The 27,043-nt window shown below is 41.1% G+C and overlaps 1 long non-coding RNA gene across 1 annotated transcript in view; it reads left to right on the top strand.

The window, feature by feature from the left end:
- Positions 1-25,513, top strand: part of LOC308458446 — a 138,277-nt gene extending 112,764 nt beyond the window's left edge. Inside the window, exon 3 of the long non-coding RNA XR_013977422.1 lies at positions 24,899-25,513. This is a non-coding gene — a long non-coding RNA (uncharacterized lncRNA). The remainder of the gene's footprint in view (positions 1-24,898) is intronic.
- The last annotated feature ends 1,530 nt before the right edge of the window (positions 25,514-27,043 follow it).

Raw genomic sequence — 27,043 nt, forward strand, 5'->3', positions numbered from 1 at the left:
TAAGCCTTGCAACTTTCCTGCAAGACATGCAGAGTAAGCAAAGTTTTAGCTTTGTTTGAAAATCCCTCTTGTTGTTTTCTCAAGAACTCAAAGGGCCTGATCAAATTATAATATACCACTTGGAGGCTACTCAAAATGGCTCCCCATGGTAGAGATAAGTCAGAGGTAAAGATGTGTTGCAAGATCCTGCCCTGTAGGTTGGGTACAGCTATATCTGCTTCTACGTGTGTCAAAATACTCTGTCATGGTCACTCACATTCTACACCAAGAAGAGCTGGACTGGCTTTGTGTGAGTTATACATACATTTGAATAATTTATCTTACTTTGCACAATTTATTCTGCAGTTTTTTTTTACCATTTTATGTGCCGTTCATGAGGAGGGGCAAAAGTCAATGAATGGCACAGGATACATTTTCAGTCTTAACACAGGTCTATTCCTTATCTGCTTTTCCCAAGTTTGCCTCCTCTGCTATGAAGCTGAATTTAAGTACTTCAAATACAGTAGCTTAGTGAACCTATCAACAGCTCTATGAGGTAGTCCAACATTAGTTTCACAGGCAGGATGCTGAGGCTAAGAGAATATTGACTTGCATTCGTGGCCCAATCAAGAAGTGAATTGTGTTCCTCCTGGTTCACTGCTTAACCTCTACTGGGTATGTTGTGAGATGTTTTACAGACCATGGTCAATCTATGGAAGCTGCTCCAATGAGCTCCACTTGATGTCCGCTGCCTCTTCAAGAGGCATGTTTCAACCACTTGCGCCTTATCATGCTATTGCAAGTAAGGTGGCTGCTTTCACAGCATTGCTTTAAAAAGAGGAGCAGAGAAGATAGAGGTCTGCATAAAACTGGCATGTGCTAATTTATGCTTGTATCTGGAGTTTTAGAAATGACTATAATTTCAGTAGAAATAGCAGGGAAGACTGTGACCTGTGTGCTGGGCCCATCTGCTGTTCAGGTGCTAACCTTTGATGGACAGCCTCAGGGTCCTTACTCTCCTTTCCTGTGGTTCTTCATTTTTAGACTAGACTTAGACCAGCTCTTCTGCTAGGGGACTATTTAAAATAAAGGACAGCCCTCTGCCATCCCTTCAAATAGACAACTGTGCTGTGTAAAGCAGGATACACAACCACCCTGAAGCTTTTCTTTTCTGACATTTCCAGTTTATAACAGCTGGGCTAAGGTAATGTTAACTATTCAGATGACCTGAAATTTCAAGTATTTATCATTACAGGGCTGTAATCATATACTGGACTCAACCTCAAGTCTTATATAAAACATATACTTTGCGGTGAGGTTCTGATACGTGTGGCTATTGTAGTTGTATTGTTCTTTTTAAATAAAAATAAAAATGTAAAAAAACAAGAGAACACTGTTGTGGACATTGTTGAAAAATATGGGTTGAATCCAGATGTGCCCCTCCATTTGCAGAAAGGGCTTCAACACAGTGAAGACTCCTGCTGAAGAGGGAGCCAGAGTCAATTTCCAATCGGCATGAATCACATTATGCAACCAGCTCACCACACCGTTTCAACTGCAGTGTGGAGTGATTTAAGAAAATGTCTGTACCAAAGCTGTGACAGGCAGCCTGGCCCTTAAGACTGCCCCAGGCCCTGCCCTGATCAGCTTTACCAACTCAGGGCACAAATCTTACTACATGCGGTTCACTGTGTGAAAATGGCAGGGAAAATATCACCGTGGCTGTACCACATCAAAAAATAATATGATAAAGGGGCTAAGTTTTACCTGGTATCAGGCATTTAGGATTTAAGAATACACCTAAAAGAGAGGCATGATAAAAATCATGAGAGTTGTAAATCCTTAAGAGACTTTCATGAACTGTAATGTGGAGATTTTCATGACTCGGAGGCAGGTATATAACTGAATATATGAGTGAGATACCTTGGAGATTCAGGTTGAGCTCAAATGTAAGTTGCACCCTGAAGGAGCAAATGCTTCCCTCTACATTTGCGCACATCAATTTTAATTTCTTTAGCTGACTTCCAGATTGGTAGAATTAACTCCTTTCCAATTAGACTTGCCCTTAAAATAAAATGTCCTTGATCTTTGCTAATATTTGTAATGGAATCCAAATCCCCAAGGATAAAGATTTGAGGATTCAGAGGCATGTCTATTCTCCTTTTTGTATTTACCCTTTATTACTATTCCATGGAATTAATTCATGTATTTCAGCTGCAATTCATCCTAGAAGACCAAATCACACCTACTCATCACAGCAGCACCCCCCCACCACCACCACCATAAATGCTTTAAAATGTCATGCTAGTCATTAAAGAGATGTGACCAGGGAATTGGATAGTTGGGCAGCAGGAAGGCTAGACACACCAACCACAATTTAGTCAATAGTTATGACTAAGAGCCATTTAATACAACAAACCTGGGCTTAGCAGTGGTCTTTCTTTGACAGTATTTGCTAGTATGGAGTACCATCACCTCTTTTGTTTTGGTGCCCATGGCAGCCATTTTGTGCTGGCACCTGCAGCACTTGATCAGGGTATGAATACTGGTGCCTCCTTTTTCTAACAGCATCAAAAAGCACTGGGACTACTTACTCATTATGAGAAGCTGCAAGCAGCAGAATGGATGAATCTCTCGGTTCACCCCTTTCCCACATGAGATTCCAATTCTTTTTTAAGTCCATGTTAAAATTAGTATGCATTTTTATGTGCATTTCTAAAATGTACATTTTTTTGCAAGCAATTTCCCAAAATATAACACATTACACAAGGGGTGAGAGAATTGCATTGAAAAATTCAGGGGAAAGGGGAACTTTGAAAGATAGGTGTGTTTAAGTGCTGGAACCTGCCTTGAGACCTTATAGTGAAAAGTGGGTAAGAAATCCAAGTGAGGAGAGCATCCTGAGCATAGAGATCTGATGTAAATTACACCAAAGTAAGTAGTAGTGTCTGGAACATTTTGACATGGTAGGACTGCAATGTTTAAGCTTGCTGTTTTCATCACAATAGGACTTGTACAGCACTTATTTAGGAAAGTGTGCCATTACGCATGTGCAGAGAGTCATCGTCTGAGGGGCAGGCTCACCAGACACAATATAAATCTGTCTACTGGTTGTTGCACATCCAGCACCTAGAAACTTATCCACCCCAGATATTTTACTTAGTGTAAGAGTTGTCATGTACCTTTTATGAAGTGCCTATATCTAGCTTCACCAGGGAAAAGCAAAGTGGAAAGTTGATTATCTGATCATTAAATATGGCTCCATAAATTAGCCAAGATGGTTCTGCAAGAGAATTTGTAAAAGCCTTAACTTTTGGAATATGAAGTGGGGAGTTGGTATCTTAGTGGGGTGGCATATCCTAGAATTCTACTTAATTTAACCTGACCATTACAATGCCTTCACTTGTAACTGATGACCTTGGACAATGTGTCCAATAAAAGGACATTCAAGATCAATGCCAGGAACACAGACTTACCTTTCCCTTCACACTCACTGTTGAGACCTTCTCATTAATTCTGTGCCCTTTCACCTCTATAGAAGTCTCACGTACTCTGGGGACTCAGCTCATCAGTGGTGTTTAGTACATACACAGCCGTTGTTTCTTTGACTGCTCCCCAGCCACATCTGTTTTCTGTTTTCTGAGCATCTGTGGACTGTCTATCATCTATCTATCTATATCTATCTATCTATCTATCTATCATCTATCTATCTATCTATCTATCATCTAATCTATCAACTTCTAAGAGAAAAACCTAATGATTGAAGTGGGAGATCTGACCCTCTGATTGCATGTGTTTTTCTAAGTCTGATCAATAGACAAAAGACATTTTATAGACAGTTAAAAATTGCTAGATATCAGGGCTCATCCAGACTTCCTTTTGTGTCACATTTCTAGACACAGGTCCACACTTTAAAGCACTGGGTCTGAGTGCTTTTTTTGTCCTAGTGCTTTCCCCATGAGAGGGTCTCCTCTCTTTACCATTGAACTGCCATTTGTTCCAATTCAGGATTAAAAACCGGGTTTTCCTGGGGAAAGCTGCAAAAGTGAGGTTAAAAGATTTTGACTGGGTAATCTTTCATGTGCAATATAAAGGTAATTGTTAATAGCACCTTTGGGCACTTACTGTGAGTCGGGAGAAGACTGTTTTTGTAGGGTAAGTGGCAGTAGAGGAAAGAGCTAACCTCCTCTCTGTGTGTTGCAGGCCTGACAAATCTCTTCCACACACCCTTGGCAGCTATTAATGATAAATAAATAACCCCTGCACTTCAACTGGGCATCATATTCTGTTTGGCCTTGAGGCCCACTTCAGGCCAAATTACATATTACTTTAGTTGCATGTTTAGCAATCACGCCTGTTTTTATTGAAATACTACTACTACTTTGTTGTTGTTGTTTAGTCGTGTCCGACTCTTCGTGACCCCATGGGCCAGAGCATGCCAGGCACTCCTGTCTTCCACTGCCTCCCGCAGTTTGGTCAAACTCATGCTGGTAGCTTCGAGAAAGCTGTCCAGCCATCTCATCTTCTGTTGTCCCCTTCTCCTTGTGCCCTCCATCTTTCCCAACATCAGGGTCTTTTCCAGGGAGTCTTCTCTTGAGGTGGCCAAAGTATTGGAGGTCAAAGTCATGAGGTGGCCAAAGTATTGGAGCCTCAGCTTCAAAATTTGTCCTTCCAGTGAGCACTCAGGGCTGATTTCCTTAAGAATGGAGAGGTGTGATCTTCTTGCAGTCCACAGGACTCTCAAGAGTCTCCTCCAACACCATAATTCAAAAGCATCAATTCTTCGGTGATCAGCCTTCTTTATGGTCCAGGTCTCACTTCCATACATCACTACTGGGAAAACCACTACTACTACTAGAGGGCTGATTTTCATCAGGACTGCAGTGTGTGGGAAAGGGAGGTTTCACCTGTTTCTCTTTAGCTATAATCCTAATAAAAATTCACACACACTCTAATTAATCTTTGGGGGGGGGGGAATCTTCCATTGGCACCTCCTAAATGTGGAGAAGATATTCTTTAGCATTTTAGCTAGGAAGAGAAGGGTACAACTTTGCTACCCACACTCTGGAGTTTTGATGGCAATCAGGTCTCCCCTGATGCCTAACATTTTTTATTTTATTTTACTTTATTTTATTTAAAAAGCAGACATGGTTGCTAACTAGAAAATTAGAATAATATCTAATTTGACCCTAATTTGATGCAAACTTTCAGATTATGCAGAACCCTTCCCCAGGCCTCTTCAGTGCCTGATTTAGAACTGAAGCACACCTTCAAAATCCAAAGTTCAATAAATGTTCTAAGCAGAAAAAAGCACACAGTCGTTTTTTATTAGATGCATACAGGACACACAGTTAAGATCCAAGCTGCAAATAGTAAGAGTGTCAAAGCATAACAGAAGGTAGGTAAATAAATTAAGCCACTGTTTGTGCCACTGTAGCTAAATTGGACCCACAGGATAAGACTGCCTGAGTTCAGTGGGACTAAATCAGCTTAAATACAAGTGATTCAATTGAACTGGGATGTGAAAGAGGCCGTGTGATTCCTTTGACATTCCGTTGGCACACAGCAGCTGCAAAAATTTTCAATGGAGTTGGGATGAATTGACCAAATGCATATTCATGAATGGAATTTTGGTATTCATGTGCCCCTGATCAAAACATGAATCCAATTTCATGCAACACTGTTAGCAAAGGCTACAAAATGAACATGCATTTCGGAACTTGAGCACTTTAGTACTTCAGTTTGCATTTCACTTTTTGATATAGCATTAACTTCTTGTTGTTGTTGTTGTTGTTGTTGTTGTTGTTGTTGTTGTTATTTTGGTTGGATAGTGGATTACTATGGTGGGCATACACAATGGACTGAACAGTCCTAAAAACCATGATGGTGACATTTGGAAATATGTTCTCTTCCTGCACATAGAAGGTGCTTGAGACCTCACCTAAAAGCCCAGTTAAATGCATTTTTGCATTTAAGGTGCAGGTTGTTTTAAAACATTCATACCCACCCAGTAAATAGCATCTGCTACAGGCTGATAATGATGCTGCGGCAGGTGTGAGAGGGAATTTTAACCATTTCCTCTCTTGCTGAGAAATATCATTCTTTGAAACTGATATTTGAATTGGGAGGAAATTTGGTGGACGGATGTAGCTCAGAGCTTCACATCTGCTTCACATGCAGAAGGTCCCAGGTTTAATTGTTAGCAACAGCCTCCTCTAGCCTGGTGCCCTTCAGATGTTTTGGTCTACAAGAGGGCATTTTTTCAGCTGGAACTTGCCGGAACGCCTCAGGTGGGTGTCGCTGCCATTCCAAGAGAACGAGGGAAGTGTTCATGGTGAGTTCCGGCACCTCTTTTTGTAGAAAAATAGCACTGACTACAACCACCACCCATCCTAGCTAGCATGACCAATTTGTCTGGGGCTGGTGAGATTTACAGGAGAACAGCAGGTTGGAGAAGTTCTCTTTAAGTCTGGCTTTAGGCCTCAGAATGTCATGGAGAAGTTCTTGGTTCCCCTGTTGGATGACCTACACCAGGAGAGAGACAGGTGGAAAGTGACTTTTGTTGATTCCCTTGTACCTCTAAGCAGTTTTCAGTACCATTCATCATAGTATCCATTGATGCCTGCTGCAGTTACGATGTCCACAGTGCCCCACACTTCTGCTGCTAGACCCCTGTGCCTAAAAGGAAGAGCGTGACATCTGATGGTTTTGCCTAGCCAACCCCTGCACTGGTCAATTTTGACACCTGCTTTATAAAAAACTACATAAAACTCTAAAGAGAAATTACTCTTACACCTGGTTAGGCAGTATTTATGGGTTCCAATCTGGCAGTCCTGTGTTTAAAAAAGGAAATAAAATGATTAGCATTACTTTCTTCTTGTCAAATGGAAGCGGGGGATGTCTGATTTTTTATTATTATTTTAAAAAGTTGGTTTAGGAATGAATACAGAAAGAGGCTATGTCAGGAATGAGAGAAGTGTGATCATTTGGTTGAAAATAAAACACCTAAGGATAATGAAGCTAATAGCTAATTAAATGAATGACAGCAATAAGATATACATTGAATGACTGGTCAGCTCTCTCCCTGACAGAGACAATTTAATTACATTTCATTATGATAGCATCAGCATTTGCTAGGCTGTAGTTAGGAGGCTGTCAGTTCCATTTTAAACCATGGGTTTGGGTATTTAAAATATTGGCCCATTTCAAAATACAAGAGGTTGAAATCTGGCACATTGTCTAAATTGACAGCCAGATGTAATTTTGTCTCTTCCCCAAGAAGGGGGTCTGGCGTGAGCAGGGAGGGAAACCATTCTTTGGAACAATCAAGAGAAAGACAACTTCTAAGACATTTCCATGTGGAGTGTTTCCTAGCTATAAAAGCACTGAAAGCCTGACAAAAATGGTTCTGCTCATTTCTGAGAGTTCTTGTTTGCCTAATGGTGTGGTGTGTTTTTTTAAATCTAAATGGCTGTTACTCTGAGTAGATCCATTGAAATTACTTCATTTGGCTAACTTAAGTCCATTAATTTCAATGATATAATTTAACTGGATACAACAAAAACAGATACTGTACAAATATGCTTTGTTTCTGTTTTGTTGTTTGTTTGCCAGACTTGTTTGGAGAGTATAGGATTACTTTTAAACATGATAAAATTGTTTCATTTTTTAAAAGTTGTTTTTCATATATGTGCCCTTTAAATTTTTTTGTGCATTACGGAGCCAACTTTTAAAGTATATATATATATATATATATATATATATATATATACACACACACATACATATATATATAGCAGAAACTGTGAGTCACCACTGAGCTATGAGCATGACCACTGACAATGGATAAGACCTTCTTGATGGTGGCCCCATGGCTGTGGAACTCCTTCCCTATGGAACTTCAGTGCAGGCCTTCAAACATGCCTTGAAGGCTGGGTTTTTTCCCCCCAGTCTGCCTTTCTTTACCAATTTCTTTTTCCTGCTGATTCCTGGCACTTGGTGCTTCCTTATGATTCTGGCAAATCAACACTGAGATACATTCCCACATCTGCAAGGAATGCCTGAGAGATGTCAACAAGAGTATGGAGACGGGTGCATCCTGAGGTGGATTTCTTATCAGTCAAAAGAGGTTTCCTGGTGGGGAATGGAAGTGAAATGATAGTAATAACAAGAAAAGGTAGGATAGGAACACCAAATGGAAATAATGTCCATCGTACAGCCTGTACCACTGTTGTAAGTACTTGGTTGTATAATGTGAATTCGTGTTATTTTAAATAGTAGAGAAATTATCTGCCAATATTCTCTGATAAGGCCAATGGGTGAAATTCTGTGCCACTTGCAGAACAGCTTTTTGATCTAATGGAGCAGGGGAAGCCTATACCATTTTGCCAGCTGAGGTCAAACAGGAATGTGCCACTGCCTGCCCTCCCTCTGCCATCTGCCCCTCACTTCCACCATCATTGGAATGTCCCAGCTCTCAATGAGTTTGGTGAGAGCTGGAGCATTCCACAAAGTGCTTGGGGGGGGGGGGAGATGAGTAGCAACACTTTGAGGAATGCTCAATCTCTCGCCAAACTCAGAAAGAGCTGGGGTACTCCTCAAGGCACTGCTGTTTGTCATCTCCACCAGGGAAGACCAGGGAACACCCCCAAGTGAGAGTGGGACATTCCTCCAGTGGCAGAACTGGTAGGGCAGACAGGGCACTGCCTCTTGTGTTTCTGCTACCTGAGCTGGTGCTTCACTCAGCCTCATCAATGGGCTGCCTCTGCAATGGAGCCATCAGCTAATGCTCTCACGTTCTTAGGGGAGACAATTTCCACTGATACTACCTTCCCACTGCAGCCTCCTGAGCCCCCTGAAAATCTGTTCCAAAGATTGCAGGACCCTCCAGAATAACATGGAAGGTGGCATAGAGGGCTGAATGGGAAACTGAAGAAAATCACCTCTCCTTTTTAGTTAGTGGCTGGCTCCACGGGATCAAAAGCCATTCTGCAAGTGGAGCAGCAATGCAGCAGTGGCTATTTTTGAAGAGTTAAAACATGCTCTGGGAACACTATTTCTGGAAAATAGAGGAGGGAGGGAGGGAAGTAAGGCATCCTGCCATATCTAGTTTCTGTATACTTGTTTCATATATTTATTTAAATATCACTCAAGACTTTAATGGCTGCATTTTTCAAGCTATGAATAAACTCAACCAAAGTATTAACAATCCAGTTGACAAGAATTTTGTCAATTGTGCCAATTTTATCTAAGTAAGAGATTGACCAGCAGTTGTTTCTCTGCCAGTTCTTGATGTAGATAGCAACAACCATAAGAAGCTTAAAACCTCAAGCTTATTTTGTCAATGTGTAAAAACTGAGCTCAAGAAATATCTATACTTCTAATTTAAAAAGGACATGAGATCAGTTCTTGATAGTACATGTGTATTTCCTTTTACAATTTATTGTGTTGACCCATAACCCATACATAGCATAACTAACTGGGAAATGTCCAATCTGTGAATTAGCCTATTTGATAAACACACTTAAGGGTGCAATTAGTTGCCGTTGATTTTAAATCAACCTCAATAAAAACCAGTTTCTCATGAATACTGTCCTGTGTATGATTTTTTTGGATTGACTTTTATTCCATTGATTACAGGACCCAATGTATTTTTTTTTTTTTGAGGGGGGCGTTTACAAAACAAGAGGGGCAGAGAACCTTAAAGCTGTGGTTCCAAGTGGGAACCGTGCACTTTCTTGCTCAATGTCGACAGTAGAATAATTGCCACTTAACCATAGTGGAGTAATCACCATCTCTTTATCTAGGGCCAGTAGTACTATAACAGGAACACAGAAATTGACATATTGAAAGAAAAACTCTTTTCAAGCAAATCTCCTTAACCAGCACATCCACTGAGGGGAAAAAATTGAATATGCTTAAAATGATGGCCATGGTACTAAGCTTTAATGACGGCCTTTCTCTGACCCTAAACTGGGCCTCTGAAGGTGTAGTATTTAATACGGATACCGGGGACAATGTACCTTCTCACAATTAATAGAAAGTGCTGTTTTGTAATTAAAGGGTGAAGTGGGGCATGATGAACATATGGAAAAGGAGACCCTTAATAAGTGATAGAGCCTTCAAAAGAAATTGCTAATTAGTATGCATTTGATGTGTACTATACCAATTTTAAGACTTTGCCTTGAATAAATTGTTATGTTGGGTGTTCGAAGGAGTGGTGAGATTAGCATTTACAAAGGGGGCAATTTTCTGTCTTCTTGACTCTGTTAAATGGAGGAAATAACTTTCAAGACTGAAGCAGTAGTTAACCCATCAATCATTCTCACAGCTGGAAACTGGGGATCCCAAATGCTGAGATGAGTTAATCCACCAGTTAATAAGTTCATAGTGGCACCATATGGCGCTGGTCCACTCCACATGAGGGCAGGGACAACTGTTTACAGAGGCACACGGCTTTCTCAGCTACCTGTAGTACAAACAGCTGAATACAGGATCCTTTGTTCCAAAGGATCAATTTACTTTACACAGTAAATTGACTGAACTGATCAGTCCAGAGCACATAATTGTGGGCTAATCCTGTGGAATCATGTCCTCCCCATATGGGGAGGGACAAAAGGATGCTGACAGCGGTCAGGTTTCTTATTCTGTCCCTTAGGCTAGTTCCTCTGGACATGATAGGCATTGAATAAAGCTAGCAGTAAATGTGTTCCTAATCTAACCTGCTCTAAATGACACGGGTAATAGAAGACCCAGGAAGGCTGTTTTTAAGTGTCTTTAAAATACTGGTATCATTACTAACAAAAGCCAGCCAGAAAGGTCAGCCCTATCTTGTAGATGTTTTTGCACATATACCTGAATCTGACTTAAAGGGGTAGGGAGGATGAATTTATCAAGGATATACAAAGCAATTCTCAGGTCTTATAACATTTTGTTATAAATTTAGATTCCCCAGGAGTCACATCAATATACATCACAAAAGAAATCAAATTTATTACGCAGTCCACCATGCATTAGAGTTGAAGTTCTTGAGTCAGATTAAGAGAAAGTGCTTAATTTACTGCCATTGAAACTGATCGCCTTAAATCCTAGTCCTTCAGTTTAATTGAGTTGTATGGCTATGGCTGTCCTATTTTGGGTTGAAAACTCCCAAACACTGTGCTATACATTCAGGGTTACAGATAATTCTGCTGTGTGCAATTGTTTGCAAAGTGATAGTCCATCATTCTGCATATGGCATCTTTTTTTAAAAAAATAAATTATAAAACTCTCACTCCTCTTTTAAACAGGTATTTTATGCGGTAGTTTGTGTTTGCTTTGACTACAAGGAAGCCATGAAACAAACGACAAAATGTGAGACACCCCCCCCCCAAAGAGAGACATTTCGCTCAATTTAAATTGTGCTCCCTTGAGACCACTGTACATTTTCACGATGAGCCCTTCTCATTAGAACGACATCTACTGCATTTTTGAATAGAAATTGGCAGCATGCTCCAAACATATCCAGGCAACATATTTACAAAATGTGTAAAACTCCTCAAAAGAGCAACTTTATTTATTTATTTTAACACACCCACAATGGCTTTTACATCTCAATTTCAAAGCTGATTTCCGAAAAAGAATACAATGGAACACTAAATCAGGGTTGTTGTTTAAATGTAGGCAGGATATGTTAAAATGCTATCAAACAGTAGTTGAAGGATGAATGGAAAGGTCTTACCCTGATGTCTAAAACATATCAGATTAAATTCCAGATGAGAAGCCATGAGAAGAGCACTTCACAGTTGGGGAGCCACCACTGAAAAGGGGTGTTCAGGGGTGAATCCAGAGGTTGGCAGAGTTGGGCATTTATTAGGGCCCCAAGACCAGCAGAGGGCCCCCTGCCCCAATAATGAACTGACTGAACCTGGAACTTTCTGTATGCAAAAGAAATATCCTACCTCTGAGCTATGGCCCCTCCATGATTTATTCCCTTCACTGCCCTTCATCAATGTAAGAAGAGCAGTCCTGCAGGGTTTTTCAGGAGGGAGTAGCCATGGTAGACGAGCCACCAAATCCGAAGTCTTGCTGCAATTGTGGTGGAAGGGTGATGGGATTCCCCCCCCCCCCCGTTTCTCTACTTCTTAATTAATTAACTGATATTTATAGCCCTCCCTTCCTCCAAAGCGCTCAAGGTGGTGTATATGGTTTTCCAGTGGCGTAGCAAGGTCAGGTGGTGCCCAGTGCAGAAAATTTCTTGTCACCCCCCCCCCCACACACATTGAAATTATTAAAAGAAGGAAAAATAAGATACTTGCAGTTGCAAGTGTTATTTTCTGGTTTATTTACTTAACACTGTGAGCATAAGCACTTAAAACCTTTTTTTCACAATGGGAATTTCTTATGGATGAATTTTTTTACTTAATTTCGCAATTTTGCAGTTTTGGCTTACCGTACAAATACAAACAAACAGCATGCATCATAACGTTTACGTTACTTACCAAACTCAATATCATAGAGAAGAGGATGATCACAATGAATCAATGAACTAAAAAATGTAAAAAATAAATAAATTCAGCACAGCACTTATAACCTTCAGTATAATAATGCACAACTAACTCAACAGAATGACGTGGTGTGACTGACTGGCATGGCAGAGGATAGGATTGGTTGCGGGTTGAGTGATGATGAGTCACCGGTTGTTTACATCTCGCTCGAGTACAAACCGCAGAGACAGACTTTGGCGAATTGGCAGAAAGAAACACCCCTCTGCCCTTCCTTATCCATACGCTCTCCATTACACAGCGTCAAGTTCAGCCATGTTTCGTTGCGTTTGTTGACTGAACTAAAAAGTTTCAATACATATTATGTTGACTTGTTGAGGTTAATTAATTGTAAGACAAAGTTATTAAACTCGTTTTAAATAACACTATTTTTTCAAAAAAATTGCCATGAGCAATTTAAAAAAACACATATTTTTGCCATTTTGTCACCCCCCTCCTGGGGCGGCCACACCCACCACACCCTCCTTCCTACACCACTGCATGGTTCTGCCCAGGGCTTTTTTTTCCAGCCAGAACTCACAGGAACTCAATTCCGGCACATCTCAGGTGGGCACCATTGCCATTCTAAGAAAGAAAGGGAGGTGTTCATTGTGAGTTCTGGCACTTCTTTTTCTAGAAATATAGCACTGGTTCTCCCCCCTCATCTGTTTTGTTTTCCCCTCACCTGTTTTGTCCTCAGAACAACCCTGTAAGGTAGGTTAGGCTAAAAGAAAGTGACTGGCCACACCCAGTGAGCCTAGTGGGTTATTTGAACCCTGGTCTCCCAGGTCGTAGTCCAGCAGTACATCACAACTGGATTTGGGTGATGTGTTCCCTTAATAAGTGCTCCAGACTAAACAGCCCCATCGCCCTGAAGCTGACCTCCACATGACCCTTTTTGCCCTCTCCACTACCAGAGCAATGACAACAGGGGAGCAACAGCAATGAACCTCCCCTCTCTGTCCGCTAAGTTCTCATTAACCTTTTGATAATAATAATTCAACCGAATGAAATAAATGTTGTGAAGCGAGCTAAATCTTATCTTTTGAGGGAACAGAGATTTGCCACACTCCTCAATGCTTTTGAGTCACCTGTGTCAGAAAAGGATCCACTGTCAGAATTCCACATGCTACTCCACTGTTAGTCAGGTTCTCAGGAGAGCAGCACACTCACCTTTTTACGTATTTTGATAATTTGTGTTAAATTAACGTTGCCTTATGAATGCAAAATACCAAAAAGGTTGTTGAGCCAAACTTTGACCAACTATATTTTCTTTTTGCTTTTTTTATTAAAAAAATTTGAATCTCCTATCAATATCTTCAAACCACTGAGCATCATCCTCTTAAACCCCATTTATTTAAAAGTTAAATTAAATACATGTAAATGTGGTTCATCCTTTTAAGCAGCCGCTTAGGAATAAACCCCAACCCAACTCAGCGGTGCTTACTTCTGAGTAGACACATATAAGATTGTGGTGTGGGGCACTTGTGGCTCTGGAGGTTGCAGATCTCTGCAGATCCTACCACTGGCATGACTCTTGTGCACCTCGCCGTTGCCAGCCTGGAGCTGGCATAGCAATAATGAATTGCCTCCTTTTCCCACCTGGCTGGAATGAGCTGGAAGAGCTTGAGATACATTGGTGAGCCAGCCACTCCACTCCTTCCCAGATCATATGAGGATTAGTCTGTAAGTTTTCTGAATGTCTGATCAGGAGGACCACTTGGGAGCCTTAGATATGGCTAATGGAGCTCTGTGGAGGACCACTTGGATATAAAGATGCAAACTATATTAATCAAATTTTAAGTGACGTTTTCCTATGAGATTTCTGAACGAACGGAGTCAATCCTGCCAATTGGGTAGGCTCCATGGAGTTGTCCTGCCTGCCCAGTGCATAGCAACAAGTGACCTGTAAAACGATGACAAATCCTTTGGCTTGTGGCTTTAGACCTTTGACCTCTTTGACATTCGGCTGTATCCAAGGAGCAGTCTGGTGACAGGAATGCAATAAACTGCTTGTAATCTCGTGTTTTCAAAAGAAATTACATCAAAGCCATCTGTTACACCACTAGTCATTAACTGCTGACAACATGTTAGCTAAAATAGGCCCATTATATTTTGAAATGCTCTTTTCTCCCAACTATTAAAGGCCTTTTTCGGCAGTCCTTACACACACACACACACACCACCAGCAAAAGCCATTCCATGTTTCCCATTTAAGTGAGGAGCCTGACACATTTTTGTCTAATATAAGTGGTGCCATATTACTCAGTTTGATGCTGTAAGATTGGTAGAGGCCAACAATTCCCAGCACCTTCAACAAACTACAATTCCCAGGATTCCTTGGGGAAAGTCATGTGCTTTAAATGTATGGCGCGTCCGCAGCTTAATTCTAACTTTGGTACCTTGTTGTTGTTTTTCAAAAATAAAAGAAACCTCTGCATTATATGTTGTGAAAGCCAAGCATGACCTCTGTTGCTCCGCAAAGAATTGTTTTGCAAGCTGAAAAGTATGTCCTAGGGACCAGTGGTGTAGAAACTGACAGCCTTCATGGTATAGTCATATTTGGCTGAGTCACTTGTGACGCCCTGTGACTAAATGACAGTTTACCAGCATGCAAAGCCATTAGAAAGGAACATTTGGCTGACTGGTGGGTATATTGGGTGACATATTTGATTTCATTTGCTGTTTATTTTACATGCTTAAGCTTATCAATCACTGACTACACACACCAAACACACGGCAGGCCTATTAAACTGAAAATCCGACTTCAGTCTTTCTGCTCTGTATAGCATATAATAAAACATAGCACCATCTTGCTATATGCTATAACGCCTGCCCACCAGCTGTTCAACGCAGAGCACTGCACAGCAGGGAGCATCTGCCCATCTTGCAGGACACCGTAGAAAGAAGCAGAGCTGAAGTTGGTATGAATTTTCAACCTGTCTATGAATCAGATGCAAAACACCAGCCTCTAGTTATGCATTTTCCACTTTGACCATATGAATTCTACTAAAGCCGACAGCTTATTCTATGGTCACTTGACAACCTGTTTATTTAGCATCCTGTTTATTTATTTAATCCTGATTTCATAGCATGAAGTTTGTTTGGATGTTACGTGACATCCACTGTCTCTTGGGCATTCATTCTAATTTGCTTGTGGAGAGTTATAGGACATCATGTCAAGCAATTGTTATCTCACCTTTCCAGTCTATTTTCCTGCCACTTTCCTTACCACAAAAAGTTTGCTTCTTTTGAAATGTGGATCGGTTGTTCAAAAGTGCCAAATCAACTTTAATTGCATGACATGAATTTGCTAGTATGCAAATGAACCCCACTGACACAATATAAACAGTCTGGAAGCAGCCTAGGGTTATAAAGTGCTGTCCCTGAGATCCTGGGATCAGGTTAATTGAAGGATCCTTCCATATAGACCTACCTAGATCTTGAGGCCATCTTCACAGGATCTTCTCCTGGACCGCCACCAAGGGTTCTTCCAGACATCCTTTTTAAATGCACATTCATGATGATTTGTCCACATGATACTATCAGGGCAGTCATATACAACCACACTTTCAATACTGTTTGTGTCCGAACACATTTTGAGGTAGTCACACTGATTCATTTCGTGTCAGTGGATATCCAGTAACTTCCTGCTGAAATCATTTATACCACAGATGTTCTGGTTTATTGTTGTCCCACTTTTGTAGCATTATAGCTCCTCCTGACAGCAATAATGCCTTGGAGAAGCATCACAGAACAAAGTAAAGCAGAATAATCCATTACTAACGCACTATTATTGTGGCAACAAATATGTTTGCAGAATATACCCAGACCAGCCTGGAGGGCTACTAAGTGAATATTAAGAATAGGGCCTTTTTGGTGTTAGCACCCCACTTATAGAATGCTTTATCTAAAGAGGCTCACCTGGAGCCATTTTGGTACCAGGTCTTTTATTTTATTTTCTGATGTCTTTTAAGACTTTCAAAGATCTCCTATATCTTTTTAAAATATTGTTATTTAAATCTCCTGTTTTATTGTTTGGTGATTTATTTTAATATTTTATTGATACTGTAAGCCAGTGTCAGGCTTCGGGGACTCGCCTCCCCTGCCCCTTTGGACGTAGATAAGCAGGACAAAGCGAAAAGAGTCACTTACCATTTAAAGAATCTTTAATGATCACAGCAAAAGAACAAGGTAGCCATTCTCGGAATGACGGTGTTCCCAATTAAGGTTCCCCCCCACTTTCCCCCAATCACTTTGCATCTTGCAACCTGATCTCGCAACCACTGTGCATTTTGTGTAGCCACCTTATCTGCTCTACGTGACCTTGGACTGATAAGGGGAACACTTTCTAGCGAGAGAGAGTCTGTTCACTATCTTCCAGTTCTTCTTCACTTTGCTGTTCACCCTTCAGTTCATCCCAACTTTGGTCTTCAGAACTATGCCCCTCTGCAAACAACTGTTCCAAATCTATACTGCTCCACTGCTCCTGGGCAGCTTCAGGATCCTGGTCAGGAGCAGGGGGGTGGGGATGGGGAGACTCCCACCATTCCTCATCAGAGCAGTACTCCTCAGCCTGGCCGCTGACAGCCAACCAGCAATTACTGGGCAGCATATAGGTGTGGTAAACAAATCCAAGGTTGCACGGTTTGACCAAAATTGTTTCCTCCTTAGGTTCTCAAACAGAAAGAGGGAAATCTCTGGGTGAGGGGTCAGAATCGGTGGCAGAAGATTATTTTTTGATTAGCTTGAAAGGTGTTGTCATTCACTCTTCCCACAATCACGTTCAGAAAGCTCCATCCTGAGCCACCAGGAGCAGTCAGGCTCTTCCACAGATGATAGTGGCTGTTCATCAATCATTTTGTTTGCTTATTCACATGCTGCTAGCATTAGTATGGACAAGCAACATATTTTGCACCATTTAATCGGAGCAACATCTGAATTCCCCACCCACCCTCCAAGTTGCTCTTAGTTTTTGGATTATCTTCCATAGCTTTCACAGATGTCTTCGGTATGAAAATAAACTTGATTTGCTTGCCATAAACACTTATTCCTGATTGATAAAAGATTAGTAGGTGGCACAAAAACCTGTTTTGTTGCATTTGCCTAACAAAGGGAAGAAAGCAAAATTTTAGATACAGTTTTGTCAGGAATGTGAATGCCAGTTGCATAGAACTCACCTAATGTTTTGACAGCTCTATGAAGACTCTCACAATGTCTCCGTTATGGTAATATCTCCCATTAATTAATAGCTATGCTCTCCTCACAGCTTTGATAGATCCATGGGAGTTGTTAACACAACACACAGATTCACAGTTGCCCAGGTACATGTTGCCTGTCTCTGTGTATGTAGTTCTCAGTTATGAAATGTTGCCTAAAGAAGACAAGAAATTAATGCAGAATGCTGGAAAGAAATGGAATATGATTAAAGTTTTTGCAGAGAAAAGAGGGTATATATATCACATTGCTATTTCTTTTCCCCAACCTGGTTAGAAATGTTGCATGTGCAGCCTCACTGCAATGGAGACAGACACTCTGGGTGGTATCCAGTTACCACCCTTCTGCTGACAAAAGGCATACATCAGCAGAACAGGGAGGAAAGTAATTCTGGGTGATTCCCTTCCCCACAAAGCCCCCCACACCCCAGATCTCCTCTGGAATGCAAGGCGGGGGGATGCAAGGTGAAGAGCAATTGTCTTTTCTACCATCCCATTCCACTGATGGAGACTGCCCTTCAGCAGAAGGATGACAATCAGATACCACCACCCACTTATGAACAGGAAGCTTCCCAGTTTACTAAAATATATAGAAAAGTCCAGGCAGGTGCACAAGCTCCATGTGTGCATTGTGGGCTATGCACCCACAGGGAATTATGGTGGCAGAACATGTTAGCTCAGTTGGTGGAGCATGAGACTCTTAATCTCAGAGTTGTGGGTTTGAGCTCCGCATTGGGCAATAGGTTCCTGCATTACTGGGATGTGTGTGTGGATTTGTGTGTGGATTAGATTACCCTTGTGATCCTGTCCAACTCTACAGTTCCATGATTCTATGTACATATTCATGTGGTACTAGTACTGTCTCTTGTTCAGTACTTTCTTGCTTTTTGTACTGTTTCCACAAGGAAGTCTAAGTCACTAAGTCATTGGTGTGAGTCTAGAATTGCACACTCCTGTTATGCACTCCTGTTATAACCAATGACAGACACTCCAGATTAGTAGTTATTTCGTCTCCAAAGGAAACTGGCCTTACAGAAGCTGCCTGCAGCTTTCCAATATTTGCAGGCCAGAGTTTGTTGCAGTCTTCACCTGAGGTGGGGCAGGATGGGGGTTTTCAATAAATTTCTCTTAAAAATCAACATGAATTGGATCTGCTGACAGGAGGGGGTGGGAATCAGTGAGATTCCAACTTGCCTAAGAGAAGCAGTGGACTGCATGGGGGAGATAGGCATCAAATTTAAATTCAGCAAAGAAAGATTAGTAGGAAGTTTACTCTGTACCAAAGGGCCTGGGAGTAAATGGAAGTGACTGCCTTTATTGCAATTTAAAGAAAATCTGGTTAAAGAGACAACACTCCAAAGACAAAGCTTTGCATTTAGACTCCTTGTTCATCTCTTTTTAAAAACACTGGCTGACAAATTATGTGAGCACAATCCGTTCCCAGTGCTTTTTTGTCATCCGAGGGAAAAGGTCAGTCACCTTTGACATGGCGTGGAGCAGCTGAGTGAATGACACGACGAGAAAGAGAGAGAAGAGAGGCGGAGCAGAGCACAACCTAAAAAGAAAAGGAAAGGGGGGGATCCAGTTTCACAACTATATGGACTCCAAGTGCAAGATGCTGTTCCAAGGTCCCTCCAAGGAATTTCAACAATTGTCTGTCCCTTGTCCAGACTCTGTGTGGCCCTTCTATGGAAATGATCACACTGTCTGCCGGTCTTACACTCTCCTAAAAAGAACACCTCTTTTCAAAAGGGCATTTTGAAATTATCTGATATAATTTTAGGAGCTTTCAACAGCACCATCTGCTTTAATGCCTTCTGCCTTAAACTTGCTTAGGTAGCAAGACCCTTGTCCCATGCAGTGATGACAGTAACCGAAAACAGTGCTTCAAACAATAAGAGATTTGTCCACATACACGCAACATGAGACCCTAGAAGCAGGTTGTTGTTGGCATCCGTCCATCTCAGGAGACAATGGAGGAGTATGCCTTTTGGGATGAAGTCAAACTATTGGAAGTTTGTAGCATCTGCTGTCGCTGTGGAAACCGATGAGGAAAAGACATGTTTTGTTGCAGCTCAGGTAGATAAAACAATCCATGCTGCAGATGCACCATGGCATTTCTTCTCTCTGCGCTCCCTTCCTTCTCTCGTCACTGCTGTGGGTACACAACCTGACTCTCTGTCTCCAAGCACAGTGGTTGTCTGGAAGGGATCCCCACAGGGCAAGGCTGATGTTCAATAGCATTTAATAGTAAAAAACAGAGGTGGGGAGGTTGAACAGAAAGCAGCTAGGAGGAAGAGAAGGAGCCCCACTTGGGCTCACTCCAGAAACTCAGACCAATTATTTGGATAGGCCACAAGAAAGCAAAACCAGCCAAAAGCACAACTAGAGATTGGTGAAACTGGTCTCCACCGGGAGCACAAAAATCACCGCAGAAATCTGCCTCCACTTATCTGTGAAAGCTCTGAGTTTAGACAAGAGCTGCGAGAAGACTGGTAGGAGAAATGGCAAGGTGGTATGAACATAGACCGCTGGAGACTATGGAGTATATATTGTATATTTGTGTGGCTTCCCAAACCAGAGTGTGCTGGATGCAGAGTAAACAGGCATGGGTACAAGCCTATGGTATATATTTTTTACATGTTAAGAGGTGGTATTCTACTTCCTGAAGGGAACCCACAGGCAATTAGAGTTTATCCTGTGATGGTACTTTCCAGCTCACACTCTATGAGGATATAAGGATATTCATGATGCAAAATTGATATAAGGGAGCGGGGAGACCCATACCTTCATGTTGACTTTACAATGTCAGAAAATAATGGTATGGAAATGTGATATTCACCAATCACTATTTTCTGCACATTTTTACCTCTCCATATATAAAATGTATGTGAGGAGGACCCTATGTGTGTCTCAAATATTGGTGAATCAGCTTAAAACAGCTGTCCTAATTAATGTACCCGGTAAAACTGTTTTTTAGAGCACAATCAGGACCAGCATAGCGGAATCATATTGAGTTGTATTCACTCTAAGTCCTTTTCAAAGTAGATCCATTGAAATCAATAGAAATGAGTTAGGGTTGTTCATTTTAATGGTTTTACTCTGAGTAAAACTGGGTTGAGTACAACCCATTCATTCACTGAGGAACCAGGGATAGGTAAAATTTAAGTCCCAGTTTCTGCAGAGCTCAGCATGACAAAATATTGATAATGTTACCATTAAACACACATACACAAACACCCCTTGGCATTATGGAACTGGAAATGATACATTTTTCTTAATATGAATACATATTTCATTAGCGTCATAATTCATATGTCCTAGTTAATGACCACACAGACGAGTGAAAGTTCACTTCACAAATTCTAGTAACAGGATTAAGTCTTAATCCAAAGACATTGTTGCAGGTGACCATACTGTATACATAATTAATACATGTAAATCTTGGGCAAATTAATGCATATAATTAGTGACGCATATGCAGAAACAGCTGGCAAGATGGGATGGGAACTAACATTGGTTCCTTATAGCATAAGCACTGAATACATCATGTGACATTGATTATTGGGGAGGTCATTCAGAATTTACATGGGGGGGAATGTAGTCACGTTTTCTACATTGTCTTAGGATCAATCTCTAGGAGATGAGCTTTCTTTATGGACTACTTTAAGGTTGCAATCATATGCACGTTCATCTGGCAGTAAATTTCATTGAGCTCAAAGGTACTTACTTCTGAGTAAACATGATGAACATGATGAAACAAGAGATGTGAAATAGTGATGCCAGAACTTCCTGATTCATGAAAAGATGAGTCTTTGGACTGCCAGATTTGGACTGTCTCCATTTCGGGTAACCTGAAAAGGACTTCCATCAAACATAAGAATTGAAAAGAGGGTGTTTACACATGAGTGATTATTGTGCTTTCTTCCACTGTTTGCAAAGGGTGAATCTGAAAATATGCCAAAGCTGCAATCCAATGCAGTTTGGGGCTCTTGAGTCCAAACCCATGGTTTTAGGGGTGCCAAACAGCATGGGATTAAGCTCTAAAATCACTTGGGAGCAAGCTTCTTTGGATACCATGTATTGTATGCAGGAAAAGGTTGAACTGAAGTGTTTCTAAATCCTCATCTTCATGAAGAATGGGTTGAAGTTCCCTTGGTTTGATTCGAAATAGTTTGGCCAAGGTGGATGAGTGGCATGTCCTCTTGCATGTAGACATTTGAAAACACCGGCAACTTCACATCAGCCTTTTCTGGTGCTTGCTGTGCTGGGAGTGGACATAATAATTTTATGTGATTATTTTACACAACATAAAAGCCACTTCTGGGAATCTAGTGGAATCTAGAGGGGAAAAATGTGCTAATTTCCATGATAATTATTTCCAGGGGGAAAAAATCCATTTGCAACCTTGTTAACTTTGAAAATTGCACGAGTTTTGTGTCATAATTTCACGTGACAAATTTGGGGTGGTATCTTGACATGCCATTCTTTTTAAAATTTAGTACAGCATGGAGGTGTAGCTATCAAAAAACCTCAGTTCCATAATGCCACAATGTAAAAGGAACATTTGAAATTGGGACAGAAGTGCTAGCAGTATAACCAGGAAAACTAATGCAACAGCCCCGATGTCAGATTGCAGCCATGGTGATGCAGACAAATATTCACACAATCGTAGATAAATGCCAGTTTTGCTCCTGGCAATTGTATCACTGGCTGGATCTTCCCTGGCTGCCACATCATCATAGCTCAGTGGTACACCATATGCTTACATGCAAATGCCCCAGGGTTCAGTCTCTTGCATCTTCAAGGTAGGCATCTCAAGAAAGACTCCTGTCTCAAGCCCTGGATGTAGGGAACCTCCACAGGTTGTTTGACTGCGGCACTGATCATCCTTGACCACTATCCATGGAGGCTGGTGCTGATGAGAGTTGAAGTCTCATCTGCAGGGCCCAAACTCCCCACCCCTGATGTAGACAGTTCTTAGCTAGACAGGCAACTTCCTGTTTGTAGAATCCTGCTTGGTTCTTGAGCACAGAAAATCTCATTTGGGGCTTCCACTCTCCAACTGCACAGCATCACTACCGTTATACATCACAACTGAGCCACAGCAAAGGCATTTCCAGCCCTGTAGTCTCTCTCTCTCTCTCTCTCTCTCTCTCTCTCTCTCTCTCTCTCTGTGTGTGTGTGTGTGTATAAAATTAAAAATCAATTCATCCTCCTTTTGGCAACAAAGGCCTCCTTCCCAGCTGACCACAAATATCAAAAGTCTCTCTGCTGGCAAGCTGAGCAGTGTTATAGTGGGAAGAAGCACTGTAACAGATTTGACATCTAAAGGCTAGGTTGCAGTCTGTGTGCCAGAATCAATATGTGCTTCTGAGCCAAGACTGAAAAGCCTTGGTAACAAGAGGTGTTGGAGCCCCAATGGTCTGTTTTCCTTAACCTCGGAATTATGCTCCAGGCTGGTGACATTTCTCTTCAGGAATCAGATCCATGCCTCCAAGACAGATGGTATGGGTCTAGTGACTATTAATAATGTTAATGAAAAATGCTGTCTGTTTCCCCCCTGTAATTAGGACAGATATTCACTTAGCCCTAACAGCTGACAGAGCTGGCTTCAGGATGAGGCTTTTTAGTGATCAGGAAGCTCTTTGGTGAAGCTCTTGATAGACCTTTTTAGTAATCCCCCAAAGGAAAAAACAGTGCCAATGTTGTTTCTTGTTTCCCAAGTCAGCTCCGCGGTGCAAATCGAAACAATGCTATTCTGCCATAATTCATAACTGCGCAACACGCCATGGAAAGCGCGTCAAGGGTTGAGTCCCAAGTGGTGATTCCAGCAGCCATTTCACATGGTTAAAACTGAGTTAAGCAATTTCATTCAAAAGGTCAGGCATCATATACACATATGTGCAGGGAACAGAGAAGGTTGCTTTACGATTTGTTGTCTGTTTGCTTCAGTCCTTCCTGTATCAGTAACTTCAAGGTAATTCACAAGGAGTGAATAGGCTTGCCATACGTCAGGAAAATTCCTGACATGTCCTGGTTTTCAGGTGTAAAGATGGCGTTGGGGGGAATTTTGCCGAACCAGAAAAATGTCAGGGAAAACCCAGCTGCATGGCAATGTGATAGAAAAAGCAGCTGAAACAGCTCAAAAAGCTTTAAATCGCTCAACAATTTTGGTGGGTTTCTTAAAAAAAGTTCAACAATTTTGGGGTCTTCTTTAAAAAAAGCTCAACTTTGTGGGTGTCAGGAATGTTACTTTTTGAAATACGGCAACACCAGGATTGAATATTGAGGAGGGAGTAAATTCCATCTTCCTCTAGCTTAACTGGGATAACAATGCAATCCCTATGCATAATGACACAAAAGCAGGCCAATTCACTACGACTTGATTTCAGTAGAACTCCCAGGGAGTTGTGTAGAAGATTACAAGCAGCCTACACTCCTATACACGCTTATCTAGGACTGTGAATAACATCTGCAGAACTCAGTAGGACTCACTTGTAACCAGACATGCATAGGATTGTGATACTAGTATTAAAATGTTTTTTTTAAAAATCACTTTTCATGAACCCCTCCCCCAAGCATTTATTTATTAGATTTTGAAATGGGAATCTCCTCGTTTAATTAATTTATTTTTTAATTTAGTTTAATAGTCATTATGCATGTTGAAATAGACTGTACCCTCTATTTTAAAGACTTGATACACTAATTCACCAGTGACTGACCTGCATATGCCCCTGGGACCCCCACTCAAAAAAGTTGTCCTTGAAAAAAAATACTATTCCAGTTGCTCTCCCACTGTGACTCATTACAAAATATCTAGAGGTCCAGGGTATGGTCTGAAACCACTTGAAGCCACTAACTTTCTGAAGCCAAGCAGATTTGGGTCTTCTCTGGGCCTGGGTGGAGGGGCTCCATGGGAATGTCACCTTGGGTTCCATGATGGTAGGGTATAAATGGATGTGTGAGAGAGAGAATGAATGAATGAATGAATGAATGAATGAATGAATGAATGAATGTATATTGGAATGGTATCTTAATATTCCCATATAATATTCTTCCAATTTTTTTTTTAAAAAAACAAACGCTCCAAAGTTTATTGTAGGCACCAACTCCTCTGTCTCTCTCTCTCTGTGTCTCTGTCTCTCTCTCTCTCTCGTGTGTGTGTTCATGTGTGTTCAGAAGCCACACTTTGATTCAGGGCTGATCCCACGCTTTGACTTCATGTTCATCTGGTCAAATGTTATGTGTGGACATTACAATCCTGGATATTGTAATGTCCAGCAACAATTAACTTGATGCACATTCCTCAGACAAGTCTATGATTGGGCTTCCTTTAAGACTGGTCCTGGTGCAGAATGCTGCAGCAACTTTGCAGGATGGGGTATCCTTTTGACAATATGTAACACCACTGATGAAAAAACTGCACTAGGTTCCAATATGATACAGGCTCAAGTTTAGCATATAAAACCCTGAACAACTTGAGACTAAGTTATCTTTGGGACTGTCCTACTTTATATACCTCTGCCTGGTCACACGCTCATGAGGTTTACCTTATGTCAACAAAAAGAGGGGGCTTTTAGGGTTGTGGTCCAAGCCCTTTCGAATGTGCTCCCTGTAACTATCAGGCTGGTGTCTACAGTACTAGAATATAGGCACCTACTTAAAACACATTTGTTTATCCAGGCTTTCCCTGGTGGGTGAGCCTGTTAAATTCATTACTAATCATTATTAATCTGATTAATTGCTTTGTTTATTGCCATTGATATTTATTGATGTAACTTTTATGCTGTTCATACCTTGGTTTTTTTAAAAAAAAAATTGGCAGTGTATAAATATTTTAAAATAAATAAATTCTCCCAGGCATATATTGTGATTGCTTGGGTCACTTGTTTACATGCAGTTGTTTATGTGAATGTATGGGATGGTTAGCACTGCTCAGTCCTATACACACTCAGCTATTTGAAAGTCTCTCTAAATGTAACAGGGCTTATTTCTGAGCAAACAGTTCATCTGCTTTCAGAAGTGTAAAAAGAGACATAGCAGAAACCCAATATTTGCAATGATGCTCAAGCTCCCCATATTTGGAAACAATATTCTCCTGGCTTGAGCTGCAATTGTTCTCTCAGTCTTGCATTACTCTATAAAAGTGGGTTATTAAATAGATTAATTTCTTCTTCTATCACCAGGACTTATCCCAGCTGCAGTCATCATTTTAATGAACTATGACAGTAGAGATAAACTAAAGATGAGGTTAAACTGTTTTTCTTTTCTTTTAAAATAAAGGTTTTTTTGTTTAGTTTTCTTTCCTTAAGAAAGCCCAATAGAACAATAAATTGAATCCTAGCTTGATGCTCGAAATATAACTATATCTTGAACAGATAAGAATGAGTAAATAGTGCAGATTTGGCAAATGAAGTCAATGCAACTACGTAGCCTTAGATGGAAAGTGGCCTGTCAGCTCTGGCCAGACTCATTGCAATGGTCAGAAACAAATGCACCTCCAAGCCTATCAGATACATCAGTTTCTTGCAGTTTACGAAGATCTTTTGGATTTGTATGGGATTATCAGATCCCACGCCAAATAGGTCAAGCGGTACCCTTGGGGCTAGGCTACAGAAACTGTTCGTAGCATGCCTTGAAGCACACTGCTTCCTCCACATCCCTCAAAATATATATCCAACATGCCAAAATGTGTTTTCTTGTTTGTTCGTCTGCTTCAGCATAATACTGTTGGATGGAAGAGAGTGGCCACAGGAGGCATTCTTTCTCTCTCTCTCTCTCTCTCTCTCTCTCTCTCTCTCTCTCTCTCCCTCCCTCCCTCTCTCCCTCTCTCTCTCCCTCTCCTCTCCAGGGATCAGGGAGAAATGTTTCATCAAAGAAGGAGATGGGTGTGCTGATTGGAGTGGAGTGGAAAATGGTGCGGTTGAGTATAAATACTCAGTATCTAAGAAGATCAGTAAGGGAATTATGCCGAAGTGGAGTCTCCCAAAGTGCTAGGTAATTGCACATGCAGTGCTTGCAGCAAAGCAGTTAGTGTAGATTTAGAAGATCTCATAGTTTAATATTTTAAAAAATTGTTTAAAACATTTATGTTCTTCTTCTGCGTAGTTGTGAGCCCCATCTTGAATCAAGCTGCAAATAGATGTGCGGTCCCCTCCCCATGAAACACTGTTTCCTGATGGCTGTAAAAGTAACAATACTTCCCCACTTAATAACTACTTGATCTCGAGATCTCAGAAGCACTTTGCAAGCATAGGGATGAAGCAGGGCTCACAATACTGCTGTGTTGTAGAATATGTCCCATTGTTGATCTTATTTATTTTA

The sequence above is a fragment of the Podarcis pityusensis genome (assembly GCF_964106645.2).
Source record: "Podarcis pityusensis genome assembly, chromosome: 11".
Lineage (NCBI taxonomy): Eukaryota > Metazoa > Chordata > Lepidosauria > Squamata > Lacertidae > Podarcis > Podarcis pityusensis.